This window comes from Agelaius phoeniceus, chromosome 3, assembly GCF_051311805.1.
Source record: "Agelaius phoeniceus isolate bAgePho1 chromosome 3, bAgePho1.hap1, whole genome shotgun sequence".
Lineage (NCBI taxonomy): Eukaryota > Metazoa > Chordata > Aves > Passeriformes > Icteridae > Agelaius > Agelaius phoeniceus.
This window is the reverse complement of record NC_135267.1, coordinates 2,709,354-2,734,377: the sequence shown is the minus strand read 5'-3', so window position 1 is coordinate 2,734,377 and position 25,024 is coordinate 2,709,354. Positions and strand designations below refer to the sequence as shown.

Sequence of the window (25,024 nt, the reverse complement as noted above, 5' to 3'; positions counted from 1 at the left end):
CAGGGATGGAGCAGCCAAAAATTCTCTGGGAATTCCATCCTCACCCTCAGAGAGTGGAAATTTTTATTTTTTTTCCTCATTTTTCTGCATTTACTGGAGTGGGATCCATCCAAACCAAGCTGCTCCACATCCACATCTCAGCACCTCCCATTTCATTCAACATTTTCTCCACCACAGCTTCCGTACTCCCTCCTTCCCCAAGAACAGGAATTTCACAAGAACAGAAATTTCACAATTTTTAACTCCAGACTATATTTTTTTTTTTTTGTGAGGATTCTCAGGGTCTGGAGCTTATTTCAGCCAATTTCCAACAGCAGAAAAGTAAAGCCGCAGCACTCAGCACCCTTCCCATGCATTAAATGGGAAGATGTGGCCAGATTAGGACAAAATCCAGATTTTACTCAGGAAAACCTGAAAATTTACCTGGAAGTCTGAGTGAAAAACCAAAAGTGTTTCCTCTCAGTGTCTCTTGGGCCTCCACACAAACCATCCTGTACTGTGAGCAAGGCAATAAAGCCACTACAGAAATAGAAGGTGAGCTTTAGCTGAACCCAGGAAAAACTTCCCATATTTGGGTGTTGTCTTATATCTCAAGAGTTCTGTTATCTTATATCTCAAGAGTTCTGTTACCACTATAGTGCAAGGATTCCATACTGCCAGAGTTTTGTACCCCCTCGATGTTTCTCGCAGGCAGCTCCTCTAAGCACTGACTGCTCCTGGCCCTTGCAGCAGCCATCACCTGACTCCAGCCCCCACCAATCCACTCTTTTATGCCACTGTTCTCATTGGCTACAGGTGTGGCCTCTTAACATCTGGCCTGCTTCTCATCTTTAGTCTTTTGTACTCATATTTAACAAACACTAATAGCTGTAATTGATATATTTCACCAATAGTTTAGTATTCAAATCCTGTTTCCCTGAATCCACAGGGTTATATGGTCAAATCCTGTTTCCCCAAATCCACAGGGTTATATAATTTAGTCCCAAATCCACAGGGTTATATGGTCAAATCCTGTTTCCCTACATCCATGGGGTTATATAGTTTAGTCCCAAATCCACAGGTCATCCCAAATCCACGGGTCAATATCATTTAGTCCCAAATCCACGGGGTTATACGGTCAAATCCTGTTTCCCTACATCCACGGCTCAATACAGTTTAGTCCCAAATCCATGGGTCATCCCAAATCCACAGGGCAATATAGTTTAGTCCTGAATCACGTTGGGGCCACCATTCGTTCTCTCAAGAGTTCTGCTATCATTACAGTGCAAGGATTCCATACTGCCAGAGTTTCGTATCTCCTCAACATTTCTCGCGGGCAGCTCCTCTAAGCACTGACTGCTCCTGGCCCTTGCAGCAGCCATCACCTGACTCCAGCCCCCACCAATCCACTCTTTTATGCCACTGTTCTCATTGGCTACAGGTGTGGCCTCTTAACATCAGGCCTGCTCCTCATCTTTAGTCTTTTGTACTCATATTTAACAAACACTAATAGCTATAATTGATATATTTTACCAATAGTTTAGTATTCAAATCACGTTTGCCTGAATCCACAGGGTTATATGGTCAAATCCTGTTTCCCCAAATCCACAGGGTTATATAGTTTAGTCCTGAATCCACAGGGTTATATGGTCAAATCCTGTTTCCCCAAATCCACGGGGTTATATAGTTCAGTCCCAAATCCACAGGTCATCCCAAATCCACGGGTCAATATAGTTTAGTCCCGAATCCACGGGGTTATACGGTCAAATCCTGTTTCCCTACATCCACAGCTCAATACAGTTTAGTCCCAAATCCATGGGTCATCCCAAATCCACAGGGCAATATAGTTTAGTCCTGAATCACGTCGGGGTCACCATTCATTCTATCAAGAGTTCTGTTACCACTATAGTGCAAGGATTCCATACTGCCAGAGTTTTGTACCCCCTCGATGCTTCTCACAGGCAGCTCCTCTAAGCACTGACTGCTCCTGGCCCTTGCAGCAGCCATCACCTGACTCCAGCCCCCACCAATCCACTCTTTTATGCCACTGTTCTCATTGGCTACAGGTGTGGCCTCTTAACATCTGGCCTGCTCCTCATCTTTAGTAATTGGTTCAGCTGCAACTCTTTAGGGGATAAGATCACATTCTATAGCACCTTCATTTACCCATACTGTATCCCCCTACATTTTGGTATTAGCCATGGAATTCTTCCAAGAAGCCACCTCCACAGCTGGACACAAAAAACCAAGGAAATGAGGTGGAACTGGAGGAAAACTTCAGTTTTTAGAAAGAGATTTTCCTTTTCTTTCATGATTATAATTCTTCAAGGCAAAAAATTAAAAATAATTGCAATTGTATCCCACTTTTCCACTGAATAAACACTGGCTGAATTTATTGGGATTTTTTTTTAATTTTTCAAAGAAAATGTCCATCCCAATATCAATTTCTTTTACCCAATCAAGGAATTGCAAACAGGCCTCTCTATTCATCAGACAACAATACAGAACAGAAAAACTTAAGACTGAGAATGCCTCAATTTACTCCAACGGATTAAATGAAAATTAATTTACGCTTCTAAATAGAGGAATTAAGATAATTAGTGGGCGATTTCAGTTTTTAACCATTTTTAAATGACTATTTCTAGAAAACATGTGTGAACACAGCAGCTGTAAATGAAAATTTCAGATTCATCAGGCAACACTCTCCCTTCCATTCAGTGCCAAGTTAATGAGGTCACAGCTGAACGCTGCAGGGGAGGACAGGGGCAAAGAATTAAAAATAATTGCAATTGTATCCCACTTTTCCACTGGCCAGACAGCTGTTATCCACCAATCCCAAAATCCTCATCAAAACTGAGAGCAAACCCAAGTCCCTGACTGGATTTTTCAGTTAATAATTCACCAGATAAATATTTGACAGGAATTCCCACAGTGCCTTCACTTATTTGTTTCTGCAGCACCCTAAAAGGGTTTTTTAGTGCTCTCCAAATAGATTAAGGAATATTTTGCCCTCAAAAGTCCAGGATTTTTCTCCCTGTCGAGGCTGGGAGTTTGTTCCCAGCTCTCTTCTGTACCACAGAGTTTTGGGGAAAATCCCTGGAACACTCCCAAGAAGGATGAGGACAAACAATAATGGGATTAATAAGAGAGAGGGGAGGGAAACAAGGGAAAACAAAATGATTATGCAACTGTTCTGCAGAGGATAATTCCAAATTATTTCCTAGTTAAACAGAATAAAGAGAAGTAAATATCTGTGCATGAACCCCTGTGAAATCTTTTTAAGGAGTAAATGACCTAAAAATGACAGGATGTGGATGGGAGATCCTGCAGGTGAGTCTGTGTGAAAAATGCATGTATTTTATGATTGGCTTTAGGCAAATATTCAAATGAATATTAGATGTGTTCTGTTAGAAAGTAATGCTGGATTCATTCTCTTAAGGAGTGTGGTAAATAGAGTTTTAAGGGATAAAAACGTTCAAATAGAAACCATGCTGTGTAAGATACTTTTTTTAAAGAAAGGACTCACACTGAGATAGCAGCCAAAGGACACCTGAATCTTTCAGAGAAAATGAATTTATTGCCCCATTATCAGAAGAAATGAACTTTTTCCCACCTCGAAGGTGCTGTTAGGATTCAGAGGAAGAAGCTGAGGATGACCAGACAGAATCCTGTGTTTGAATGGAATTTATGCATCATGTATGAGTTGTATGAATATGCAATAGGTTATTGTTTTATTTTAATTTATTTATCTTTAATTTTTATTATTTCAGAAGTTAATCCTTTGTTAACAGGTGTCCTTTTTCAGGCTTACTTTGCCCAGAAAAAGGTACCCAGACATCTGTAACTCTTTGTTTTGATTGTCTCATATTGTCCTAATTCAAATTGTTCGAATTATTATTACTCTAATTGTATTAGTATTTTTATAAACATTTTATTACTATGAAACTTTTAAAATTTTCAAAACAAGTGACTGGATTTTAAAAACAAGTGATTTTTCACAGTCTGGAAAGGGGGAATCGACACAGAATGGAATCAGTGGGGTCAGACTGCAAAAGCAGGAAAGGCTGCACTGAACTCCTTAAGGAAGATGGGAAAGGCAAGAGCAGCGTGTTTTCTCACTGAATAACTGCAAAATCCCTTTTTTTATGTGATATGTGTGGAGACTGACCATGAGACAGTTATAAAGATGAATTCTAATAAAAACTGAGGAAAGTAAAGCATGGAAGAAGGCCTTTGAACCTACCCTTTGTTTGTAATTAACTGCAGTTGATTTAGGAGCATTTAAATTAAAGCTTTAAGGATGTTGCTCTTTGCCTGTAGTCAAGCCTTAAAGAGTTTTGCAATAACAACCTTTTGAAGTATAATTTTAGAATGTTGCTTGTACCCTTGGAACATATATAAATAAACATGCTTATGTCATACCTTAACAAAACAGAGAAAAGCAGCTTGAGAACAGAAGATGAACATCACCTCAAGGATTTATGGTTTGGACCAAAGGAAGCTGGACATCACTGTTATGAGATTTACAGGCCTTGCAATCAAAAGGTGGAGCCACCAGATAAGATTTGTCTCTCTTCTTTTGGAAACCAGACCACCACCATCTAAGATACTCCTTTTTTGAGAAGGATACATCCTGAGAAAAACTAAATCACAACAGTGTCTAGAACTGTGGCATGAAAATTGGAATAGGAACTGGTGAGAAAGCTTATGAGCATAGAAATAAGTATTAATTTAATATATATAATTATATTATAAAATATTTATAATGTTTCTATAGATACCTGTATTCATATAATAAATACCTGTAAGCCTCAACTATGGGTGTGCAGTTGGAGGGAAAACTTCCCCCACTGTACCCAGCCACTGTATTGCTCATACTTCACCATATTAATTAATAAATTGATTGCTGCTTGAATATTGGCCTAATCAAGCTTCTCATTTATAACACACTGCCAGCCAGACATCCAAAAATGCTCCTTTAATCCATGAACCTGCTCCTTTCTGATGGATCAGCTCTCCCAAGTCCCCTCCGTGACCCTGGAACCTTCAAGGCAGCCACTGCTGAGTGGGAGGGGAGGCAAAATTGAAAATTTCAAAAGGCTGGAAGTTTGTAATTCCCAGACAAAAGAGGCCAGCCTCCCGTGGTGCCAGGGAAAAAAGGGGCCGTGGAGCTGGAGAATTGTCTTTTCTTGTGATGCCACTTAATGGAGGTTATTGTGAGGAATGGTTTGCAAAGGGACGGGAAAGAAAATGTCTGAGTGCTCCGCAGCGGTGGCGTTTTAGTCATGAGATCTGGAGGAGAGATTCCCAAATAACTCCTTTTTCTCGGTGAGGTAAAGAAGGATTGGATCATTTGTCACTCAAAAAGCCACTGAGAAAAACCTGAAGGCAAATTGACTTCCCTGCCCTTTAATGCATTTATATCAAACTTCATATTTTAACACATTTGCAAAACACTCTGATAAAATGTCACCATCCCATGATATTTTTGTTTCCTTTTTTTTTCCCCTTCTTATTGACAACAAGCAGCAAACCTGGAATCCAAGGTCAGGCTTTATCACCTCATTATCCTCTGCAGCTCCATCTCCTGTGCTGCACCTGCACCGTGAGGGTTAAAAAGGGGAATAAGGAGGGGAAAATGAATTTTCAGGAGCAGGGATTCAGCACTGGCGCTGCTGATTCTCAAGGACACACAATTCACCCACTCCCCCACAAAGGCAGAATGCAGATAATTGACAATCTGATTGAGTGGAAAATATGTCATGCACGTGAGTTTTCAGCAAGAAATGTTAAAAACACGAGTGATGTTTTCAGAGCTGTGAGGGGGAGGAGGAAAATGAGTGGCTGAGCAGTTGTCTCCCTGAATTTATAAATTGATAGAGAAAGATGTTGAATTTACAAATTGATAAAGAAAGATGTTGAATTTATCAATTGATAAAGAAAGATGTTGAATTTATCAATTGATAAAGAAAGATGTTGAATTTACAAATTGATAAAGATGTTGAATTTATCAATTGATAAAGATGTTTCTCCTTGCTCAGCACCACGGACATGACAACTTTTGTCCTCCAAACCAAGAAATAGGGAATATAAACAAGTTTACAAATTACACACAATTCACCCACTCCCCCACAAAGGCAGAATGCAGATAATTAATTGACAATCTGATTGAGTTCTTTATGGAGTGGAAAATATGTAATACACGTGAGTTTTCAGCAAGAAATGTTAAAAACATGAGTGATGTTTACAGAGCTGTGAGGGGGAGGAGGAAAACGAGTGGCTGAGCAGAGTTGTCTCCCTGAATTTATAAATTGATAAAGAAAGATGTTGAATTTAAATATTGATAAAGAAAGATGTTGAATTTACAAATTGATAAAGATGTTGAATTTATCAATTGATACAGAAAGATGCTGAATTTACAAATTGATAAAGATGTTGAATTTATCAATTGATAAAGAGAGATGTTGAATTTATCAATTGATAAAGATGTTGAATTTATCAATTGATAAAGAAAGATGTTGAATTTACAAATTGATAAAGAAAGATGTTGAATTTACAAATTGATAAAGATGTTGAATTTATCAATTGATAAAGAAAGATGTTGAATTTACAAATTGATAAAGAAAGATGTTGAATTTACAAATTGATAAAGATGTTGAATTTATCAATTGATAAAGAAAGATGTTGAATTTATCAATTGATAAAGATGTTGAATTTACAAATTGATAAGAGAAAGATGTTGAATTTATCAATTGATAAAGAAAGATGTTGAATTTACCAATTGATAAAGATGTTGAATTTACAAATTGATAAAGATGTTGAATTTATCAATTGATAAAGAAAGATGTTGAATTTACAAATTGATAAAGATGTTGAATTTACCAATTGATAAAGAAAGATGTTGAATTTATCAATTGATAAAGAAAGATCTTTCTCCTCGCTCAGCACCACGGACATGACAACTTTTGTCCTCCAAATCAAGAAACAGGGAATATAAACAAGTTTACAAATTGAAAGCAACTTTCCGAAGATAAATTTGGGGGTTTCCACGCCGCACAAGGATGAACCACAAGGAGCCTTCCTGCCCTTGTTCAAATTCAAATGAAGCAGCCCTTTGTGCTTCTCTTTTCAAATTTCCGTCCCCGTTTCCATGGGAACCCGCTGGGATGGAGCAGGAGGCCAAGCTGAGCGAGGGGTGTGAAAAGGGGAGGGAGTCAAAGGGCACAGTTTGGCTCGGGAGGACCCAGATGCCAACCTTTGTCCCCAAAAAAGGGGGGGTAACCATGGGAACAACGCCACGGGAGGAGCCGGGGGGGATCCCGGCCAAAATCACAAAATGGGAAGAAAATGTTGTTAAAAACACGATGCCAGGACTTTGTGAAGTCCTAAAAAAGAAACCAAAATGAAAGAAAACTCGAAGGGTTGAGCATCCAACTTTGTGCTGGGTCTGCGTCCTGTTAATTGCATCAAATTCGGTGATAGGAGATGGTGAAAAATGCATCTATTTTATGGCTTTTGGCAAATATTCAAATGAATATTGTATGTGTTGTGTGAGAAAGTAATGCTGGATTCATTCTCTTAAGGAGCGTGGTAAATAGAGTTTTGGGTTATAAAAAATGTTAAAATGAATATTGTGTGTGTTGTGTTAGAAAGTAATGCTGGGTTCATTCTCTTAAGGAGCGTGGTAAATAGAGTTTTGGGTTATAAGAAATGTTAAAATGAATATTAGATGTGTCATGTGAGAAAGTAATGCTGGATTCATTCCCTTAAGGAGCGTGGTAAATAGGGTTTTAGGTTATAAAAAATGTCAAAATAGAAACGAGGTTATGTAGGATACTTTGTTTAAAGGGATAGCAGCCACAGGAGACCTGAATCTTTCAGAGAAAATGAATTTATTGCTCCATTATCAGAAGAAATGAACTTCTTCCCACCTTGAAGGTGCTGTCAGGATTCAGAGGAAGAAGTTGACAGAATCCTGTGTTTGAATGGAATTTATGCATCATGGATGAGGTGTATGAATATGCAACAGGCTGTTGTTTTTAAGGGTTAATCCTCTGTTAATGTGTGTCCTTTTTCGGGCTTATTTTGCCCAGAAAAGGTACCTGGACATCCATAACTCTTTGTCTCTATTGTCTCATATTGTCCTAATTCAAATTGTCCAAATTATTATTTCTCTAATTGTATTACTATTTTTTTTTATAACCATTTTATTACTATGAAACTTTTAAAATTTTCCAAACAAGTGATTGGCGTTTTTCACAGAGATCACAGAGAAACTGGGAAGTGATTCCCAAACCTGACAGGAGAATTGAATATTGGAATAATCCCCTCCACTGCAGGGCTCTGGAGGTGTTCTGTCAGTCAGTGTAGGAGCTCTGCACCTCATCCATCTGCTCCACAGAACCAGAAACAGCTGCTCCATTGTGAAAAAGTTTCTTCTGATAAGAGGGCAAGAAATTCTTTTTCTCTGAAAGATTCAGGTGTCCTGGGGCTGCTGTCTCTTTAAAAAAAGTATCCTACAGAACATCATTTCTATTTTAACATTTTTTATAACCCAAAACTCTATTTACCACACTCCTTAAGGGAATGAACCCAGCATTACTTTCTAACACAACACATACAATACTCATTTGAATATTTGCCAAAAGCCAATCACAAAATAGATGCATTTTTCACACCCACAAAAATATCAATGTGGCACGTTCTGATTATTGCACCTCCTAAAAGAGGCAGCGGGAGGAGGAGCCCTACAAAACCACAGAAAGGAAAATTGGTTGTGCCTTCAGCACCAAGAGCAGGGCATGGAAAAGCAGCAGGTGGTTTATTGAAGATAAAACAAACAAACAAAATTCCCAAAATTCGACATTCTCTGGCACCTACATTTACATTTGTCAAGCTGCAACTCGAGTTATTTAACTATTAAGTTGATTTAACTATTAAGTTAATTTAACTATTAAGTATTTAACTATTAAGTTGCAACTCAAGTTATTTACCTATTAAGTTAAAGATCTTGAGTTGTAAGTTAATAACACCTTAAGTTATTAAACTGCTATTAAGTTATTTAATTTATTTTAACTACTATTAAGTTATTTACTTCAGTTATTTAACTATTCCAAATAAATCCATGCCTGTTCCACCTTTCCTAATAATTCCTTATTTATTGCCTTCCACCTTTACTAATAATTCCTCCTTCTTTATTGCCTATTTTCTGCATAAAAATCAGACAAAGATGGGAAGGAATATCTGGGACCTCACAATGCGTGAGAGTGCTAAAAGACAAAACAGAATTCCCAACATTCTACATTCTCTGGCACCTAAATTTACATTTGCCAAGCTGCAACTCAATTGTTTTGTTATTTAATTATTCCAAATAAATCCGTGCCTGTTCCTAATAACTCCTCCTTATTTATTGCCTATTTTCTGCATAAAAATCATACAAAGATGGGAAGGAATATCTGGGACCTCACAATGGGTGAGAGTGCTAAAATTCCCCAAATTCTACATTCTCTGGCCCCTAAATTTACATTTGCCCAGCCACAACTCGAGTGCTTTGTTATTTAACAGTTCCAAATCCATCCGTGTTCCACCTTTCCTGCTAATTCCTCCTTATTTATTGCCTTCCACCTTTCCTAATAATTCCTCCTTATTTATTGCCTATTTTCTGCATGAAAAAATCATACAAAGATGGGAAGGAATATCTGGGACCTCTCAGTGGCTGAGAGTGCTAAAAGACAAAACAAAATTCCCAACATTCTACATTCTCTGGCACCTAAATTTACATTTGCCAAGCCACAACTCAAGTGTTTTGTTATTTAATTATTCCAAATAAATCCGTGCCTGTTCCTAATAATTCCTACTTATTTATTGCCTATTTTCTGCATAAAAATCATACAAAGATGGGAAGGAATATCTGTGAGAGCTCACAATGGGTGAGAGTGCTAAAATTCCCAAAATTCGACATTCTCTGGCACCTACATTTACATTTGCCCAGCCACAACTCGAGTGCTTTGTTATTTAACAGTTCCAAATCAATCCATGTTCCACCTTTCCTAATAACTCCTCTTTATTTATTGCCTATTTTCTGCATTAAAAAATCATACAAAGATGGGAAGGAATATCTGGGACCTCACAATGGGTGAGAGTGCTAAAAGACAAAAACCAAAATTCCCAAAATGCTCCAGCACCACAGCATTCTCTGGCCCCTAAATTTACATTTGCCAAGCCGCAACTCAAGTGCTTTGTTATTTAATTATTCCAAATAAATCTGTGCCTGTTCCTAATAATTCCTCCTTCTTTATTGCCTATTTTCTGCATAAAAATCATTCAAAGATGGGAAGGAATATCTGTGAGACCTCACAATGGGTGAGAGTGCTAAAATTCCCCAAATTCTACATTCTCTGGCACCTACATTTACATTTGCCAAGCTACAACTCAAGTTATTTAATTATTAAGTTAAAGATCTTGAGCTGTAAGTTAACAATACCTTAAGTTATTAAACTGCTATTATTTAATTTATTTTAACTACTATTAAGTTATTTACTTATTTTGTTATTTAACTACTCCAAATAAATCCGTGCCTGTTCCACCTTTCCTAATAACTCCTCCTTATTTATTGCCTATTTTCTGCATAAAAATCATACAAAGATGGGAAGGAATATCTGTGAGAGCTCACAATGGGTGAGAGTGCTAAAAGTCAAAACAAAATTCCCAAAATGCCACATTCTCTGGCACCTAAATTTACATTTGCCAAGCCACAACTCAATTGTTTTGTTATTTAACTATTCCAAATAAATCTGTGCCTGTTCCTAATAATTCCTCCTTATTTATTGCCTATTTTCTGCATAAAAATCATACAAAGATGGGAAGGAATATCTGGGACCTCACAATGGGTGAGAGTGCTAAAAGACAAAAACCAAAATTCCCAAAATGCTCCAGCACCACAGCATTCTCTGGCACCTAAATTTACATTTGCCAAGCTGCAACTCAAGTGCTTTGTTATTTAATTATTCCAAATAAATCCGTGCCTGTTCCTAATAATTCCTTCTTATTTATTGCCTATTTTCTGCATAAAAATCATACAAAGATGGGAAGGAATATCTGGGACCTCACAATGGGTGAGAGTGCTAAAAGACAAAACAAAATTCCCAAAATGGGACATTGTCTGGTATCTAAATTTACATTTGCCAAGCCACAACTCAAGTGCTTTATTTAATTATTCCAAATAAATCTGTGCCTGTTCCTAATAATTCCTCCTTATTTATTGCCTATTTTCTGCATAAAAATCATACAAAGATGGGAAGGAATATCTGGGATACCTCACAATGGGTGAGAGTGCTAAAATTCCCCAAATTCGACATTCTCTGGCACCTACATTTACATTTGCCCAGCCACAACTCGAGTGCTTTGTTATTTAACAGTTCCAAATCAATCCATGCTCCACCTTTCCTAATAATTCCTCTTTATTTACTGCCTTCCACCTTTCCTAATAATTCCTCCTTATTTATTGCCTATTTTCTGCATGAAAATCATACAAAGATGGGAAGGAATATCTGGGACCTCACAATGGGTGAGAGTGCTAAAATTCCCAAAATGCCACATTCTCTGGTCCCTAAATTTACATTTGCCAAGCTACAACTCACGTTATTTAACTATTAAGTTAAAGATCTTGAGTTGTAAGTTAATAACACCTTAAGTTATTTACCTGCTATTAAGTTATTTAATTTATTTTAACTACTATTAAGTTATTTACTTCAGTTATTTAACTATTGCAAATAAATCCATGCCTGTTCCACCTTTCCTAATAATTCCTTCTTATTTATTGCCTTCCACCTTTCCTAATAACTCCTCCTTATTTATTGCCTATTTTCTGCATAAAAATCATACAAAGATGGGAAGGAATATCTGGGACCTCACAATGGGTGAGAGTGCTAAAATTCCCAAAATGCCACATTCTCTGGCCCCTAAATTTACATTTGCCAAGCCACAACTCGAGTGCTTTGTTATTTAACAGTTCCAAATCAATCCATGTTCTACCTTTCCTAATAATTCCTCTTTATTTATTGCCTATTTTCTGCATAAAAATCATACAAAGATGGGAAGGAATATCTGGGACCTCACAATCGGTGAGAATGCTAAAAGTCAAAACAAAATTCCCAAAATTCGACATTCTCTGGCACCTAAATTTACATTTGCCAAGCTGCAACTCAAGTGCTTTGTTATTTAATTATTCCAAATAAATCTGTGCCTGTTCCTAATAATTCCTCCTTATTTATTGCCTATTTTCTGCACAAAAATCAGACAAAGATGGGAAGGAATATCTGGGACCTCACAATGGGTGAGAGTGCTAAAATTCCCAAAATGCCACATTCTCTGGCCCCTACATTTACATTTGCCCAGCCACAACTCGAGTGCTTTGTTATTTAACAGTTCCAAACCAATCCATGTTCCACCTTTCCTGCTAATTCCTCCTGAAGGCTGCAGCAGCTGCTGCAGGATGAGGCACAGGCAGAGCCATCTGCCTCCCTGACCCCAAAACCACCCCTGGGAATGCATCTTGATTAAGATGTGCAGCTTTTACATAAAAGTCTTTTTTTTTTTTCCCCCTTCCTCAACGTGGGAAGTTGTTTTTTATTTTATTTTTGTTCTATTTATTGTTTTTTTTTATTTTATTCTCTTATTTATACTTTATTATTCTATACACTTCTTTATATTTCTATTTTCTTTTTTCCTCTCACTGCCACAAAAACGCTCATGTGGCATCTTGTTCTCATTCACCAACATAATAGGCTAAAAATCAGTATTTTCTAAATTATTCTTTGGGGAACACGTGTTAGGCAGGGGGAAAACATTCCGGGCTTCTCACACCTGATTTTTCTCTAATAATATTTGGGTGCTGAGGCTCTCCAGGCAGGAGTTTGACCCCCATTCCCTGTGTAATCTCAATTTTTGGAATCACTGCACACAGCAGCAGCAGCAGCAAAATTCCAGAATTTATTCCTGATCATTTTTTTCCTGGAATGGAATTTGCAATATTCACTCAGATTATCTCAGAGTCCATTTTTCTAGATTTTCCTGTCAAAAGGATGAAGCTGATGGCTCTCACATGAGGCACTGCTCCCTCAGAAACCTCATCTCACAAAATTGTCAGATCGCGCTCGTTTTTGTACAAAACCCAAATTCAGCAGCCCAAAATTCCAGAATTTATTCCTGATCATTTTTTCCTGCTCATGGAATTTGCAAGATTCACTCAAGATTACCTCAGAGTCCATTTTTCTGGATTTTCCTGTCAAAAGGATGCAGCTGATGGCTCTCACATGAGGAACTTCTCCCTCAGAAACCTCATCTCACAAAATTGTCAGATCGCGCTCGTTTTTGTACAAAACCCAAATTCAGCAGCCCAAAATTCCAGAATTTATTCCTGAACATTTTTTTCCTGGAATGGAATTTGCAAGATTCACTCAAGATTCTCTCAGAATTCCCTGGATTTTCCTGTCAAAAGGATGCAGCTGATGGCTCTAACACGAGGCACTGTTCCCTCAGAAACCTCATTTCACAAAATTGTCAGATCAGCTCGTTTTTGTACAAAACCCAAATTCAGCAGCCCAAAACTGCAGAATTTATTCCTGATCATTTTTTCCTGCTCATGGAATTTGCAAGATTCATTCAGATTATCTCAAAGTCCATTTTTTTTTGATTTTCCTGTGAAAAGGATGCAGCTGATGGCTCTCACACGAGGCACTGCTCCCTCAGAAACCTCATCTCACAAAATTGTCAGATCGCGCTCGTTTTTGTACAAAACCCAAATTCAGCAGCACAAAATTGCAGAATTTATTCCTGATCATTTTTTCCTGCTCATGGAATTTGCAAGATTCACTCAAGATTATCTCAAAGTCCATTTTTTTTGGATTTTCCTGTGAAAAGGATGCAACCCTCACACGAGGCACTGCTCCCTCAGAAACCTCATCTCACAAAATTGTCAGATCACACTTGTTTTTGTACAAAACCCAAATTCAGCAGCCCAAAACTGCAGAATTTATTCCTGATCATTTTTTCCTGCTCATGGAATTTGCAAGATTCATTCAGATTATCTCAAAGTCCATTTTTTTTTGATTTTCCTGTGAAAAGGATGCAGCTGATGGCTCTCACACGAGGCACTGCTCCCTCAGAAACCTCATCTCACAAAATTGTCAGATCGCGCTCGTTTTTGTACAAAACCCAAATTCAGCAGCACAAAATTGCAGAATTTATTCCTGATCATTTTTTCCTGCTCATGGAATTTGCAAGATTCACTCAAGATTATCTCAAAGTCCATTTTTTTTGGATTTTCCTGTGAAAAGGATGCAACCCTCACACGAGGCACTGCTCCCTCAGAAACCTCATCTCACAAAATTGTCAGATCACACTTGTTTTTGTACAAAACCCAAATTCAGCAGCACAAAATTGCAGAATTTATTCCTGAACATTTTTTTCCTGCCCATGGAATTTGCAAGATTCACTCAAGACTACCTCAGAATCCACTGGATTTTCCTGTCAAAAGGATGCAGCTCTCACACGAGGCACTGCTCCCTCAGAAACCTCACCTCACAAAATTGTCAGATCAGCTCGTTTCTGTACAAAACCCAAATTCAGCAGCCCAAAATTCCAGAATTTATTCCTGATCATTCTTTCCTGCTCATGGAATTTGCAAGATTTACTCAAGATTACCTCAGAGTCCATTTTTCTGGATTTTCCTGTCAAAAGGATGCAGCTGATGGCTCTCACACGAGGCACTGCTCCCTCAGAAACCTCATCTCACAAAATTGTCAGATCACGCTCGTTTTTGTACAAACCCCAAATTCAGCAGCCCAAAATTGCAGAATTTATTCCTGATCATTTTTTTCCTGGAATGGAATTTGCAATATTCACTCAAGATTATCTCAGAATCCACTGGGTTTTCCTGTCAAAAGGATGCAGCTGATGGTTCTCTCACACGAGGCACTGCTCCCTCAGAAACCTCATCTCACAAAATTGTCAGGTCACGCTCGTTTTTGTACAAAACCCAAATTCAGCAGCCCAGAATTGCAGAATTTATTCCTGATCATTCTTTCCTGGAATGGAATTTGCAATATTCACTCAAGATTATCTCAGAATCCACTGGGTTTTCCTGTCAAAAGGATGCAGCCCTCACACGAGGCACTGTTCCCTCAGAAACCTCATCTCACAAAATTGTCAGATCGCGCTCGTTTTTGTACAAAACCCAAATTCAGCAGCCCAAAGTTGCAGAATTTATTCCTGATCATTTTTCCCGCTCATGGAATTTGCAAGATTCACTCAAGATTATCTCAAAGTCCATTTTTTTTGGATTTTCCTGTGAAAAGGATGCAGCTCTCACACGAGGCACTGCTCCCTCAGAAACCCCATTTCACAAAATTATTTTGTGCAAGATGTAACAGCTCTGCTTCTTCCCAGATCCTTTTTTCCCACCAAGGATTTCACCTGTACGTGACATTTCTGCCCTCTGCAGATCCAGCCTGAAGCAGAGAATTCTGCATTTCAAACAGATCAGCCCCAGGTATTCCCAGAGCAGGAATTCCCAAGGAATTATCAGGAATTCCTCTGCAATTCCAGCTTGGCTTTTCACAATAAAACAAATCCAAAAGCTTCACGTGGTAAAAAAAAAAAAATAAATATAAAATGAATGAAATTGGAGGCTTTAATCAGCTGGTGATCCTGCACAGCTCCATTGTTCTGAGGGGATCACACCCACACACTAACGAGAAAATTAATCCTTGCTGCAAATTAGTGCCTAAGATCAGGCTGCTTGCAAATCAGCAGCTGATTAAAATCCCATTTTTCTCCATCAGCTTTATGCTTCTGGGAGGCAGAACTGAGGAGTGCAGGAAGCCAAGAAATGTGAAATTTGGGATATGGTGAACAGGGAAGGCAGAAGAAGAAAAGGAATTAATGGGTAAGGAATGAGAGATTTCCCACTTTACGTTTTCCCCGCCTTTTGGGGATTATTAGGAAAGAAAAATCACTAAAATGAGCCACTTATTTGGGGATTATTAGGAAAGAAACATCACTAAAATGAGTCACTTATTTGGGGATTATTAGGAAAGAAACATCACTAAAATGAGTCACTTAATACCTGACCTGCCTCTGCTGGAAAAATTCTTCTTGTCCCAGATGCTGAGACTGGGCTGGGAATAAATATTGCTGTGCCTTAAAATGTTGGTGACATTTTAAACACACTCTGGTTCTTTGCTAATTAAAAAAAAAAAAAAAGTGAAAAAATGGACCAAGACTCCAAAGGTGACAAAAATAGGGCTGGCAAGGGCACTAAATATGAAAAATTAAATGTCCTCACATCTGTAGTTGGATATTCTGTGGTAAATTAACTTCTAAATATTCAAAAAATCTAATTTTAGGGGGATTATTTCTATCAATGGCCTGGTTCCCTTCCACCTCTCCTCTCCAGCCTTCTTCCCTCGTACTGCAAACCCCAAATCAACTTCAGGACAACCCAATTTCTGCATTTCCCCCTTTTGCACGTCCTGGCCAGCCCAGCTGCATCCCTGAGTGCCAAGTGCTGCTCTTTTCTCATAGGGAGCTGCATCAGCTCCTTTTTTAGAGCCCCTGACCTCCAGTTTAATCCCAAAAGAAAATTCAGATCCAGCCCTCAGCCACGCCTGGCTCCCGTCCTTTAAAGCCTCCTTGATCCCCACCCATCATTTGTGGGGTCCCACAGAAATCAGGGTGAGGAAAAAGAAGAGGTGACAGCTTTATTTAATTCAAAAAACCTGGCAATCATCAAATGGAACTGTGACAAAAGCTGTCCTTGAATGGCTCCAACAGGCCACCAAATTCCACTTTTTCTGACCAAAATGTTGGCCACCAAATTCCACTTTTTCTGACCAAAATGTTTGCCCACAAAAAGTGCATGAAGGGAGGAAAAATCAGCAAATCCTTCAAGGCCAAAGGAATTATGAAGGGGGGGGGAAAAGGGACAGGAGATGATAATAATAATAGTAATAGTAATAGTAATAGTAATAATAATAATAATAATAATAATAATAATAATAATAATAATAATAATATTAAATATAATTATATAATAATTTATATTATATATAATATAATATCATATAAATATATAATAATATATATAAAATATATAAATATAAATAATATATAAATTATATAATTATATAATTATATAATTATATAATTATATAATAATTATATATAATATCATATATTATTTAATAACAATAACAATAATAATAATAATAATAATAATAATAAGGGAGGGAAAATTTGGGAGGGAAAATATGGGAGGGAAATTTTGGGTGGGAAGATTTGGGTGGGAAGATTTGGGAAGGAAGAGTTGGGAGGGAAGATTTGGGGACGGAAGATTTGGGTAGGAAGATTTGGCAGGGAAGATTTGTGGGGAAATATTTGGGAGGGAAATTTTGGGGAGGGAAGATTTGGGATGGAAGATTTGGGAGGGAAATTTTGGGGAGTGAAGATTTGGGGGGATGATTTGGGAGGGAAGATTTGGGAAGGGAAGATTTGGGAAAGGAATTTTTGGGATGGAAGTTTGGGAGGGAAGATTTGGGAAGGAAGAGTTGGGAGGGAAGTTTTGGGTAGGAATATTTAGGTAGGAAGATTTGGCAGGGAAGATTTGTGGTGAAAGATTTGGGAGGGAAATTTTGGGGAGGGAAGATTTGGGATGGAAGAATTGGGGGGATGATTTGGGAGGGAAAATGTGGGAGGGAAATTTGGGGAAGGAAGATTTGGGAGGGAAGATTTGGGGAAGGAATATTGGGGAAGGAACTTTGCGATGGGGAGATTTGGGAAGGGAAGATTTGGGTAGGAATATGTGGGAAGGAAGATTTGGGGGGGAAGATTTGGGAGAGAAAATTTGGGAGGGAAGATCTGGGTGGGAAGATTTCGGAGGGAATATTTGGGAGGGGAGATTTGAGAGGGAAATTTTGGGGAGGGAAGATTTGGGATGGAAGATTTGGGAAGGAAGAGTTGGGAGGGAAGATTTGAGTAGGAAGATTTGGGGACGGAAGATTTGGGAAGGAAGTTTTGGGTGGGAATATTTGGGTAGGAAGATTTGGCAGGGAAGATTTGTGGGGAAAGATCTGGGAGGGAAATTTTGGGGAGGAAAGATTTGGGATGGAAGATTTGGGGAAGGAAGATTTGGGAGGGAGGTTTGGGGAAGGAATATTGGGGAGGGGAGATTTGGAAGGGAAGATTTGGGTAGGAATATGTGGGAAGGAAGATTTGGGAGGGAATATTTGGGAGGGAAGACTTGGAAGGGAAGATTTGGGAGAGAAAATTTGGGAGGGAAGATTTGGGAGGGGAGATTCGGGAAGGAAAGTTTTGGGAGGGAAATTTTGGGGAGGGAAATTTTGGGGAGGGAAATTTGGGGAGGGAAATTTTGGGGAGGGAAGATTCAGGGAGGGAAGATTTGGGAAGGAAGATTTTGGGAAGGACTGTTTGAGAGGGAAGTTTTGGGTAGGAATATTTGGTTAGGAATATTTGGGATGGAAAATTTGGCAGGGAAGATTTGTGGGGAAAGATTTGGGAGGGAAATTTTGGGGAGGGAAGATTTGGGGAAGGAAGATTTGGGAGGGAGGTTTGGGGAAGGAATATTTAGGAAGGAAATTTGGGGAGGGGAGATTTGGGAAGGGAAGATTTGGGAAAGGAATTTTTGGGATGGAAGATTTGGGAGGGAAGATTTGGGGATGGAAGATTTGGGAGGGAAATTTTGGGAGGGAAGATTTGGGAGGAAAGATTGGGGAAGGAATATTTGAGAAAGAAGTTTTGGGAGGGATGATTTGGGAGGGAAATTTCGTGATGGAAGATTTGGGAAGGAATATTTAGGAAGGAAATTTTGGGGAGGGAAGATTTGGGGTGGGAAGATTTGGGGAGAGAAGATTTGGGGAGAAGATTGGGGGAAGGAATATTTGGGGAGGGAAGTTTTGGGAGGGAAGTTTTGGGGAAGGAACATTTTGGAGGGAAGATTTGGGAGGGAAAATTTGGGTAGGAATATTTGGGTGGGAAGATATGGGGAGGGAAGATTTGGGAAGGAAGATTTTGGGAAGGACTGTTTGGTTAGGAATGTTTGGGAGGGAAGATTTGGGAAAGGAATATTTGGGATGGAAGATTTGGGAGGGAAATTTTGGGAGGGAAGATTTGGGAGGAAAGATTGGGGAAGGAATATTTGAGAAAGAAGTTTTGGGAGGGAAGATTTGGGAGGGAAATTTTGGGAGGGAAATTTTGGGAGTGAAGATTTGGGATGGAAGATTTGGGGGGATGATCTGGGAGGGAAGATTTGGGGAAGGAATATTTGGGAGGGAGGTTTGGGGAAGGAATATTGGGGAAGGAAGTTTGGGGAGGGAAGACTTGGAAGGGAAGATTTGGGAGAGAAAATTTGAGAGGGAAGATTTGGGTAGGAATATGTGGGAAGGAAGATTTGGGAGGGAAATTTTAGGATGGAAGATTTGGGAAGGAATACTTAGGAAGGAAATTTTGGGGAGGGAAGATTCGGGGAGGGAAGATTTGGGAGGGAAATTTTGGGGAAGGAAGTTTGGGAGCGAAGTTTTGGGAAGGGAAGATATGGGAGGGAAGATTTCGGAGAGAATTTTTGGGGAAGGAATATTTGGGAGGGAAAACTTGGGAGGGAAAGTTTGGGAGGGAAGATCTGGGAGGGAAATTTTGGGAGGAAGATTTGGGAGGGGAGATTCAGGAGGGAAGTTTTGAGTAGGAATATCTGGGAGGGAAATTTTGGGAGGGAAGATCTGGGAGGGAAAACTTGGGAGGGAAATTTTGGGAGGACAGATTTGGGAGGGAAGATTTGGGTAGGAATATCTGGGAGGGAAGTTTTGGGAGGGAAGATTTGGGGAGAGAAGTTTGGGGAAGGAATATTTGGGAGAGAAGATCTGGGAGGGAAATTTTGGGAGGGAAATTTTACGAGGGAAATTTTGTGAGGGAAATTTTGGGGAAGGAATATTTGGGAAGGAATATTTGGGAAGGAATATTTGGGAAGGAAAATTTGGGAAGGAATATTTGGGAGTGAAGTTTTCCCAGCACTACCAAAAGCAGCCGTTCCTGCTGGCTCTTGCCCAAAATGTCCCAAACACCTCAGAGCTGGCTGTGCCAGGGAAGGAAGGAGGGAGGCAAAATAATTCTCATTTCAGCCTCTGCCACAGCCAGGCTGGATTCTGATGGGACACTCCACATTCAAGAGGCTGGAAAATGGAGATTTAGAGGAAATTTTGGGTAAAAATCCTTCCCTTGGAAGAGAATTCCCAGAGGATTTGGGGCACAGCTCCTCATCACTGGGACTCACCACTCCCTTCAGAACAGTGGATCCCAGATTTTTTTCCATCAGAGGCAAAATAATTCTCATTTCAGCCTCTGCCTCAGCCAGGCTGGGCTGGATTCTGATGGGACATTCCACATTCAAGAGGTTGAAAAAATGGAGATTTACAGGAAATTTTGGGGAAAAATCCTTCCCTGGGAAGCTGTGGAGGAGAATTCCCAGAGGATTTGGGGCACAGCTCCTCATCACTGGGGACTCACCAGAGGCAAAATAATTCTTATTTCAGCCTCTGCCACAGCCAGGCTGGGCTGGATTCTGATGGAACATTCCACATTAAGAGGCTGGAAAAATGGAGATTTACAGGAAATTTTGGGTAAAAATCCTTCCCTTGGAAGAGAATTCCCAGAGGATTTGGGGCACAGCTCCTCATCACTGGGACTCACCACTCCCTTCAGAACTGTGGATCCCAAACTTTTTCCATCAGAGGCAAAATAATTCTCATTTCAGCCTCTGCCACAGCCAGGCTGGATTCTTATGGGAATATTCCACATTCAAAAGGCTGAAAAAATGGAGATTTATATGAAATTTTGGGTGAAAATCCTTCCCTGAGAAGCTGTGGAGGAGAATTCCCAGAGGATTTGGGGCCGTTCCATCCAGGCTGGGTGCCCAGGTTGAGCTTGAATTTCTCCTTTTTCCCAAACTTCCTGGAATTCCCTGATTTTGCTGATTCTCTAAGCTGAATTTGTGACTTTGATATCACTGTGGAGGAATTACAGCAGCTTAAAGGCTGAAAAAAGCAACTTTAGTGATCATTTCTCAATCTCGCAGCAAAATTCACTCGTTTGCTCCATTTTACAATAAAATTCTCTACTCTTGCTCTATTTCACAGCAAAATTCTCTCATTTTCCTCCGTTTTGCAATAAAATTCTCTCCTTTTGCTCCATTTCACAACAGAATTCTCTCCTTTCACTCCATTTTACAACAAAATTCACTCCTTTTGCGCCAATTCCCACCAAAATTCTCTCATTTTTCTCCATTTTATGATAAAATTCACTCATCTTCCTGTTTTACAAAATTCTCTTTTTGCTCAATTTCACACCAAAATTCTCTCCTTTTGCTCCATTTCACAATAAATTCTTTCCTTTTGCTCCATTTTATAATAAAATTCTCATTTTTCTCCATTTCACAATAAAATTCTCTCCTTTTGCTCCATTTTACAATAAAATTCACTCCTTTTCCTCTGTTCTCCAACACAATTCTCTCCTTTTGCTCCATTTCACACCAAAATTCACTCCTTTTGATCTATTTTACAACAAAATTCACCAATTTTGCTCCATTTTACAATGAAATTCTCTTTTTGCTCCATTTCACAGGAAAATTCGCCCCTTTTGCTCAAGTTCACACCAAAATTCTCTCCTTTTGCTCCATTTTGCAACAAAATTCTCTCATTTTTTTCCATTTTACAATAAAATTCACTCCTTCTGTTCTACAACAAAATTCTCTCATTTTGCTCCAATTCCCACCAAAATTCTCTCCTTTTGCTCCATTTTATAAGAAAATTCTCATTTTTCTCCATTTTACAATAAAATTCACTCATTTTGCTCCATTTTGCAATAAAATTGATTCATTTTCCTCTGTCCTACAACAAAATTCTCTCCTTTTGCTCCATTCCACAGCAAAACTCATTCATTTTGCTCCAATTTATAATAAAATTCTCATTTTTCTCCATTTTATAATAAAATTCTCTACTCCTGCTCTCTTTCACAGCAAAATTCTCTCATTTTGCTCCATTTTACAATAAAATTCACTCCTTTTCCTGTTCTACAACAAAATTTGCTCCTTTTGCTCCATTTCACAGCAAAATTCTCTCCTTTTGATCTGTTTTGCAACAAAATTCACTCATTTTGCTCCATTTCACACCGAAATTCACTCATTTTGCTACATTTTACAACAAAATTCACCAATTTTGCTCCATTTTCAACAAAATTCTCTCATTTTTTTCCATTTTACGATAAAATTCACTCATTTTACAGAAAAATTCTCTCCTTTTGCTCCATTTCACAGCAAAATTCTCTCATTTTTCTCCATTTTACAATAAATTCACTCATTTTCCTCTATTTCACAAACTTCTCTCCTTTTGCTCCATTTCACACCAAAATTGACTCCTTTTGATCTATTTTGCAACAAAATTGACTCATTTTACAATAAAATTCTCTCCTTTTGCTCTATTTCACAAAATTCACTCCTTTTGCTCCATTTTAAAATAAAATTCACTCCTCTTTGCAATAAAATTCACTCATTTTGCTCAATCTCACACCAAAATTCACTCGTTTTCTCCATTTTACAGTAAAATTCTCTACTCTTGCTCCATTTTACAATAAAATTCACTCATTTTTGCTATACAATTCTCTCCTTTTGCTCCATTTCACAATAAAATTCTCTCATTTTTCTCCATTTTATGATAAAATTCACTCATCTTCCTGTTTTACAAAATTCTCTTTTTGCTCAATTTCACACCAAAATTCTCTCCTTTTGCTCCATTTCACAATAAATTCTTTCCTTTTGCTCCATTTTATAATAAAATTCTCATTTTTCTCCATTTCACAATAAAATTCTCTCCTTTTGCTCCATTTTACAATAAAATTCACTCCTTTTCCTCTGTTCTCCAACACAATTCTCTCCTTTTGCTCCATTTCACACCAAAATTCACTCCTTTTGATCTATTTTACAACAAAATTCACCAATTTTGCTCCATTTTACAATGAAATTCTCTTTTTGCTCCATTTCACAGGAAAATTCGCCCCTTTTGCTCAAGTTCACACCAAAATTCTCTCCTTTTGCTCCATTTTACAACAAAATTCTCTCATTTTTTTCCATTTTACGATAAAATTCACTCATTTTACAGAAAAATTCTCTCCTTTTGCTCCATTTCACAGCAAAATTCACTCATTTTCCTCTATTTCACAAAATTCTCTCCTTTTGCTCTATTTCACACCAAAATTGACTCCTTTTGATCTATTTTCCAACAAAATTCACTCACTTTGCTCTATTTCACAAAATTCACTCATTTTGCTCCATTTAAAAATAAAATTCACTCCTTTTTGCAATAAAATTCACTCATTTTGCTCCATTTTACAATAAAATTCACTCATTTTGCTCCATTTTGCAATAAAATTGACTCCTTTTCCTCTGTTCTACAATAAAATTCTCTCCTTTTGCTCCATTTCACAGCAAAATTCATTCATTTTGCTCCAATTTATAATAAAATTCTCATTTTTCTCCATTTCACAATAAAATTCTCTCATTTTGCTCCATTTACAGTAAAATTCTCTCCTTTTGCTCAATTCCCACCAAAATTCTCTCATTTTGCTCCATTTCACAGCAAAATTCTCTCACTTTTCTCCATTTTACAATAAAATTCTCTCCTTTTCCTCTGTTCTCCAACAAAATTCTCTCCTTTCACTCCATTTTACAACAAAATTCTCTCTTTTTGCGCCAATTCCCACCAAAATTCACTCATTTTGCTCCATTTTACAACAAAATTCTCTCCTTTTGCTCCATTTCACACCAAAATTCTCTCATTTTGCTCCATTTTACGATAAAATTCACTCCTTTTCCTGTTTTACAAAATTCTCTTTTTGCTCTATTTTGCAACAAAATTCTCTCCTTTTGCTCCATTTCACAACAGAATTCTCTCCTTTCACTCCATTTTACAATAAAATTCTCTCCTTTTGCCCAATCTCACACCAAAATTCACTCATTTTCTCCATTTCACAATAAATTCTCTCCTTTTGCTCCATTTCACAATAAAAATACCTCAATATTCTGAATTTCCATTTGAATCTCATCACAGAATACCTCAATATTCTGAATTTCCATTCATTTGAATCTCATCACAAAAGACCTCAAATTTCTGAATTTCCATTCATTTTAATGTCCTCACAAAATACCTCAATGTTCTGAATTTCCATTTGAGTCCCATCACAAAATACCTCAATATTCTGAATTTCCATTTGAGTCCCATCATATTTTTTAATTGTAAAATTTTTTAATTTTAAAAAAGTCCATTTTTAATTTTAATCTCATCACAAAATACCCCAATATTCTGAATTTCCATTTGAGTCCCATCACAAAATACCACAATATTCTGAATTTCCATTCCTTTTAGTCTTATCTCATAATACCTCAATATTCTGAATTTCCATTCGAGTCCCATCACAAAATAACACAATATTTTGAATTTCCATTCATTTTAGTCTTATTACAGAATACCTCAATATTCTGAATTTCCACTATAATCTCATCACAAAATACCTCAATATTCTGAATTTCCATTCATTTGAGTCCCATCACAAAATACCTCAAAATTCTGAATTTCCATTTGAGTCCCATCACCAAATATCTCAATATTCTGAATTTCCATTCATTTTCATGTTTTCACAAAATACCACAATATTCTGAATTTCCATTCATTTGAGTCTTATCACAAAATACCTCAATATTCTGAATTTCCATTCATTTTAATGTCCCATCATAAAATACCTCAATATTCTGAATTTCCATTTGAGTCCCATCACAAAATACCTCAATATTCTCAATTTCCACTCATTTTAGTCTCATCACAAAATACCTCAATATTCTGAATTTCCATTTTAATCTCATCACAAAATACCTCAATATGCTGAATTTCCATTCATTTTAATGTCCTCACAAAATACCTCAATATTCTGA

At 37.9% G+C, this 25,024-nt stretch overlaps 1 protein-coding gene across 5 annotated transcripts in view; it reads right to left on the bottom strand.

Annotated features, from left to right (window-relative positions):
• FZD3 (frizzled class receptor 3) overlaps positions 1-25,024 on the bottom strand; it is an 83,740-nt gene that overhangs the window by 47,153 nt on the left and 11,563 nt on the right. The window lies entirely within an intron of this gene.